Consider the following 7,991-nt stretch of genomic DNA (forward strand, 5'->3'; position numbering starts at 1 on the left):
ATTACTACTGTATTAATCAGAATAGAAAGACAAAACGTAGCAAATTTGCAATGCTACGTCAAACGGCACGAATATGATTTCTCACAATTCTTACAGTTATTTTTTTTACAGGCATAATCCTAATATAATGTTGACAGTATTACTATAGTGACCTCAAAATATGAATGCTTGAGCTTTGATTATATATTTATATGATTTATATGTATTAAGTGTTTTATAAGACAACGTATTTGTACCGCGCGTTTGTGTATTCTCCGTGTTTTCTCAAGGCACCATGTTTTGATTACTTGATTCACGTAGATAAAAGAAGTTACAATACATCCTTTTCATTCCACCATTGTAAGATTCGAACCTATTTCTAAATACTTGTATTCTTTCATTTATAAACGATCAAAATCTCACAACCATGCGCATCAGTGTGGTCGCTTCGCTTGCGAGCCCCATTGATTTTTTTGCCTCCCCCACCCGAAAAAAACCCTCCTGTATAATTCTACTACATACTGTATAACAAATATAATCATCTTTGATCAACATAATGCATTTGATTATACCTTGTGAACTCGTTCTTTTTTTTTCAATTTGTGCTTCCCATATGGGAGAAAATGACAATCTTGTTCATTCTTTTTGCTGTTATCAATTGAATCTGTTTTTTCATTGATCAAATAAAAATAATTTGTAATCGTTATCTGTTGAATCACTCATCGTTATGTCATTATGCTCATTTTGGTAAGTTGTTAAGATCTCAAGATATTGCGTTACATGTCCGTCATAGCGAAGCCACTCGGTTATATTTTTCCCCGAATATCTACTTTGCGTCCTGATTAAAAGTAATAACTAGTATTGTATTCTGCTGATTGAGAATCTTCAAATAATATGAGACAATATTATTATCGTATGCTCTGTGCACAGATGAATTCCCGTTTCCATTGTACAGTTCCATATTACAGTAAATGTGAGAAATCATATCCTTCAAGAGAGTAAATATGTGACCCTGCACCTCAAAACAAACAAAAATTCGCCAGACATGAAATTTTAGTTAAGACCATATTCTGAAAGAGCAGACTTTAAGCTTTAAAATGATGTATAACTCAAATAAAATGGACTCTCCTAACCTATCTAAATATTGGAAAGAAAGCACAAACTCGGGAAAAATGTGAACTGAGAAAAGAGGCTCTGAGGTACAGTGTCTATTCAAGCGCTTAATCTTTACCAAACCGTGCTGGCTGTGCGATGAATGGGACAAAAAAAGGAAGTAAACCACCAGAGTAACAACAATGAAGGGATTATCAAATTAAACTGAAATTAAGCATGCCTCATTAACACATTCTGTCCATAATCAATGCCAACTTTCAAAGCAGTAGCACTATCCTTTCAAAAGTTATTAGAGTTGAAAGTGAAGAGTGTGGACAAGGTTTTTCAGAAATGAAAAAGGGATTCTAAGGACATGCATAATCACACTATTCTACCAAAAATGTTCGAGATAAACTGCTAAAAAACACACACTTTCCTGCCCGTTTTATGATACCAAATTTTAGCATAGTGTAAAAGAAGACCTGTTCTTTCAGAAAATATGAAAAAGTCAAGTTCGGCTAGGTTGACCCATTTCACTTATCTTCAGTCCTCACGCAAAATCAGTGTGTTCGACTTTATGTTCGTTTTGAGGTGCACGGTCACATATAATACATGAGCGAACGTAAGATATGAATGTATATGTATATCTTCATATGATATGCATAACTCATTAAGCCTATTCTACTTATGCATACATAATTTATAAGCGTTTATACACATGCACATATACATTTTATGTATTCTGTGTAGATTTGTGTATTTTTTATATAGGCACATATTTGGGCTCAAAACCAGCTTCTTTCTCTTGGGGCAAAAAAAGGGTCACCAATAGATTTGATGGTCCCGACACGAGCACTGAAAGTTGGACCTGTGAGCTGTACAATTTATGTAAAGCCACTATTATTATCATTATGATAATTATGATAATGATAATAACAATATTTGTATTCTTATTATCATCATCATCATCATCATTATAAAGGCACAGGGCCAACGGACTATCGCTGAATATCGAGACTTATTTTATGATATATAAACATGTATATATATATATATATACACACATACATACATATATGTATGTGTGTTTGTATGCGTGCGTGTGCGGATGTGTGAGTGTGTATGTTAGACTATTATGATTATACAAGTGTATTACATCCACACATTTACATTATACAATGGACTTGGTATATTCAAGGGCTGGTCCATTAGCGCTTTGAATATTCCACTCTCTTAGTCTTCTAATTTTATGTGCGGTATACCAGCTGTCAACCTTCTTCAGACATACACACGTACACACACACACACACACACACACACGCACACACACATCTACTCATGTTGATAGTACTTGATACATCATGTTGCCGATGTCAACATTACAGTAAAGGGAAGTTGACATATTTGAATGTTTTTGTGTATCAAAGTTTAGTGCAACTTCGTTTCTAACTACACAAGCACTAATTCCTTGAAAAACAGCATAAATGCATTCATTCATTGTGGGATTATTGATTCTTAATGTCACATTGTAATCGTAAATATATCAGTAGCTTACAAATTGTATGGCCACAGAAATGAAACCCAATATTGAGATCAAAGTATCTGTCTGTAGGCTAAAATATCATATATATATATATATATATATATATATATATATATATATATATATATATATACTTATATATTTATATATACCCCGTCGAAAATACATTTGAAGATACGAGAAAGAAGAAAAGAAAGAGAAAATAGAAAGAAGGATGAATTCTAACTGCACAAGACCACAAACTATCATTGTATAGTTTACCTGTGCCATTCGTTGTAGTCATTTTGGTACAACGAACTGACGTAAAGTACTATATCAATATACCATATTTTATTTTTAAGCACAATAATTGCAGGGAGCAAACACTTTTTTTCAAAGTGTCGTAAGTTTAGGAAAATGAACTACATTTGTATATCGGTATACAGCTGTAGATGAATCACCCAACTCTCTGTTCGGATTAGCTGTCATGTTCAGAACTGGTTCATAAACAGGAGTTGATTTCTATGACAATATTTCAACGACATTAAATTATAAGGATATTACAGCATTGGTCGAGACGAGAATTGGGCCTTTAGTCTTCTGCGAGATACCAAGACACCACCTATGAAAAAGTATAGAGTTGTATACCATTCTAAGATGAATTCAATTATGGTGATAATCGGTTTTGTAATGGCTGAGCTATCCAAAAACAAATTAGAACAAATCAACCGTAATAAAAGGTGAGTCCGGCCTTTTAAGGTTGCTCTGTTTTGGATATCTCGGCCATTCCAAAACAAATTTTCATCAAATAAACGTTCCTCTTGGAATTACATGCTCTATCACATCTTATTAGAGGTTTCTCATTATCTCACAAAAAAAAAAAAGTTAGAAACTTGAAGTTATATCTTAACCAAACTGTACAATCCCTTTAACTGTGACGTAAAGACTCAACGGAGTACACTGAAATAAAGTACGTCTACACGTATTAAGAGTCCTTGAACTGTCAAGCTGAACTGTGGGGACCAGGATTCTGTTCGAGCGAAGTTTTCACTTTTATGTTTCCTGGGTGAATGCCTTCCATCAATTTCTGATAATTGTTGTTTTTATGTGTTTTTGTTTGTTTTCTGTTTTCTGCTTATGCTTATGCTAAATGCTGAAGTAACAAGGATTAGTAACCAACAATATTAAGTAACGCCGACAAAATGATTCGTCTCAGGTGATTAATTTTTAGCTCGCCTGAGCCAAAGGCTCAAGTGAGCTATTGCGATCGTTCTTCGTCCGGCGTCCGTCGTCCGTCGTCCGTCGTCCGTCGTTCGTCGTTCGTCGTCCTACGTGCGTAAACTTCTTACATTTTCATCTTCTTCTTGAAAACCCCAAGACCGATTTTCACCAAACTTGGCAGGTAACATCCCTAGGGGGTTAGGAACTCATTTTTTTTTTTTTAAATGGGCACCATGCCCCACCCAGGGGGCCCTCAGGGGGGCCCAACCCCCCCCCCCCCCCAAAAAAAAAGGAAATTTTTAAAAATCTTCTTTAGAACCAGAAGATATGGAGCTAAGTTAATACAATGAGTTAGTACATTGATGACTGTAGTTTCAAGTTTGTTCATGGCGGAATCAGGGGTGCCCCCTTGGGACCCAGGGGAGGGGGTGGGGAGGGGTTCAAATGGGGCCTGAATTGTACATTTTCATCTTCCTCTTGAGAACCCCATGACCAATTTTCACCAAACTTGGCAGGTAGCATCCCTAGTGGGTTAGAAACTGAATTTGTTAAAATGGGCACCACACCCCACTCAGGGGGCCCAAACTTCCTAAAATGAAGGAATCTTTAATAATCTTCTTCTTTAGATCCAGAAGTGATAGAGCTAAGCTGTGGGGAGGTCCAAATGGGGGACTGAAGTGTACATTTTCATCTTCCTGAAAACCTCATGATGGATTTTCATCAAATTTGGCAGGAAGTATCCCTAGGGGTTAGGATCTCAATTTATCAAAATAGGCAACATTCCCCACCCAGAGGGCCCCAGAGGGCCCCCAATCCCCTCAAAATTAAGGAATCTTAAGAAAAAATGTAGGTCCTTATTGTACATTTTCATCTTCTACTAGAATACGTGGTCAAATTTTGGTAGAGCTGTTAATAATTTAGATTAGTGACTGCATGAAAATGTGAACCTGCGATACTCGGGTGAGCGCTAGTTCCGCGGGTCTCTTGTTCTTACGCACCGATGGAAGTAGCGTGGTTACGAGATCGCAAGAGCGCCACCACAGCTCCAAGGAGAAGTACCACGCATGCGCATGCCACGACGAGAAGGCTATAATACTCACGATTCCTGGTGAACCTCCTGAAATCGATGAGAAAAAAATTTGAGACATAATTTATGTTTACCTGTCTATGTTACGTACCACATCAAATATCTTTTTCTCTATTTGTCTTTTCTATATCTTTGCAGGCTGTATATCTATTCATCTTTCTGTGTGAAAATATCTAAGTAGGTCTACCTTATCTTCAACGTGAGAGCGTGGTGTGTTCGTGTGTGTATAATAGAGAGAGAGAGAGAGAGAGAGAGAGAGAGAAAGTGGGAGGGACAGGGAGAGAGAGAGAACAAAGAGAAGAAAAAGCAAAATCAGCACAAAAGAAGAGTCGCGTTTGCGTTGATATTCTTTTAAGGGGATGGTATACGTGGTGTAGTTTTGTTTTATATGGACATTCAAGTTTGAACTCTTTGTTTTATGCGAGATGATTAGAATCCACTTCTATGCTATTTAAAAAAAAGCATACTGTTCTAAAAGGATCTAACGTCTTATTAGAAGAAAATTAGTTCTGAGTGGCTGTACGGACATCCAAAAGCAAAGTGGTCTAATAAAAGGTGGGTCCCATAGTTGTGTTTAATGTTTGGATTAACTGGTTGTAAATTCATTGTATGTTAACAGGTTCGTCAGGTTTTTTAAGCATACCAAAATAATTGTAATCTTGCTTTCTTTTTGATCGTATATTGCCTTTGTTTTAAGTTAGGGAAATTCATTTATGGCATTGAAAAAGTAAATTGACATGAAAAGGTACAGACTCTCAAAGTGTTCACGCATGTTACATGAAGTTTGCAATCAAACGGAGAAGGCGGTAGAACAAACCTTGCGCCTTTCTTGTTTGCCTATCTATTTGTTTCATTGGTTACGTTCAGACGACAAGCCTTAACTTCGAGGTTAGGGAACCTCGAGGTTAGAGCTTGTATAAAGTTATTGACCGTGAAGACGCACTCGTAGTTAGCTAACCTCGAGGTTAGCTCGATGTTAAGAGCCACGAAAAGTCTTATGGTTAGCGCTCTAACCATTACCGCGGGGGAACCCCACAAGTAGCTAAGCACCGTGTGGACACAAAAATCAACGCACTCAAAGGGGCAGGAATTTAGCCTCGAGTTTTCGTAACCTCAAGGTGAGGGCTTGTCGTCTGAACGTAACGAGTGACTGATTTGACAGTGGGCGCGTTCTTGACCCCGTCACAATCCTGACGAGGTCATGCCATGAAAGTGGCTGCTTTCCGATTATCTGCTGTATATATGTAGAAAACAAAAGAAAGAAAGAAAGAAAGAAAGAAAGAAAGAAAAAAAGAAAGAAAGAAGTGTGGCATACTTAGCGTCTCCCCTCCCCCCTCCCCCTCCCCCCTCCCCCTCCCCCCGAGATTTGGTAGGTTCATTATTTTGCACTCTGAACTGCTGAAATTCGTTTTGAATAACGTCACAGACATCATACACTGTGGTAGTCGTCTCATGTCTCCATGGACTGCTATGGTAAAGGAACCATGTTTGATCCCGATGCAATCCCGCCCCCGCCAATGAATTTGTTAAAATAATTAATCTTCAGCTTGTGATTTTGTTGTTGATTTTGTCATAACAATACAGATTGTTGTAGTTTGTAATGAAATCCTGATATTTCAACAAAACCAGACATGATTCCTTTTGTCGCGCATCAAAGCAAAAAACAATCAAACAAACAAGAAACAAAACAAAAGAAAATAAAAAACGACAAACGTGACCGTTATCATGCTCTCTTGAAACACGCCATAAACGTCTGCGAACACTCTAAAAACGCAAATGTTGAATCAACATTTAAAAGGGCCGAGGAGTGACAGCATTTTTTGAAGTGTTGCATCCAACTTTTAAAATAAAATTTTAAATGTTGAATCTAGCAGGAAAACCAACACTTTGAAAATGTTGTCACTCCTCGGCCCTTTTAAATGCTAATTCAACATTTGTGTTTTTAGAGTGAACGCATATGAGATCTTTAATGGACGTATCTCGATATAGATCCTACACTTTCGTTGCCCTGAAATGCTCTACGGTGACACGTCATTATAATTTGCTCCTGCATAGCGGCAATTGCTCCGCGGTCTTATTTTTTCCAAAGACTTGGGGTTTAAAGGGTATGGCTAGTAACTGATCAGTGGGAATCAATGGGAATGCTGAAGGATGATTGTTCCAATCCTTGTAGTGCTCCTTTAAGAGTACATTTTATTATAATATAGTAATTATGATATAATTTTCACACAGAAATAGAATAATTATCTATTCCTGTGTGAAAATAATTTGCTTCAAAATGGTCTCTTTTTCAAGTAATGTGCAGTTTAATGTTTCCAAGTTAGCATGCCTGTACAGTGACGGCGGAGGCGATTAGATTGCACATTACCTGAATATGAGATCATACTGAAGCATATAATTTTCACATAACAATCCCACAAGGATTGGAACAATCATCCCCAAGCATTCCCACTGATTCCCACTGATCAGTTACTAGCCATCCCCTTTAAGTGAGCTAGGTTTGTGATAGGCGGATTTTTGTTTTAGTTCGATGGAGCAAAATTAAATGTCATGGAATTACAAAGTATGAACCCGCGGCTTCTAGATACAGTAGATGCACTAGTGTGTGGTATTTGTGACGTGAATGAATAATCCTCTCCGATTAGGTGGCAATAGTCGGAGAGGAAGTCAGTGCTGGATGGCTCGATAATGCGGAGACTACTGGATTGACTGTTGCAGGCACCCTTATTTCTGGATCTTACCGCCGAGCTGTAGGACCAGCGTGAATGGTAGTGGGTCCGCATCAGTGACCATGTGGACAGTGTTGCATTTGATTTTGTCCCATACATATAAGGCATCATTTTGTGCATATCATTTGGTGCATACAATTCGATGTGTCTCGCGTTGTTACCGTGTAGTAATTTTGCATACATTTTACTCTTCCACATGTTTCACTGTGTATCTGCCGGACACTCAACCTTCTTCCAGCTTCCATTTTGTCATCAGATTTCCAACACAGGGTTCCAGGCTGTACTTCGTCCGTCGAAGCAGTGAATCATGGCGGAATGGACATGTAAGTATTAGTGGGTTGGTTGATGTTCACTGACTGCA

The sequence above is a fragment of the Diadema setosum genome, chromosome 15 (assembly GCF_964275005.1).
Source record: "Diadema setosum chromosome 15, eeDiaSeto1, whole genome shotgun sequence".
NCBI classification, from domain to species: Eukaryota; Metazoa; Echinodermata; class Echinoidea; order Diadematoida; family Diadematidae; genus Diadema; species Diadema setosum.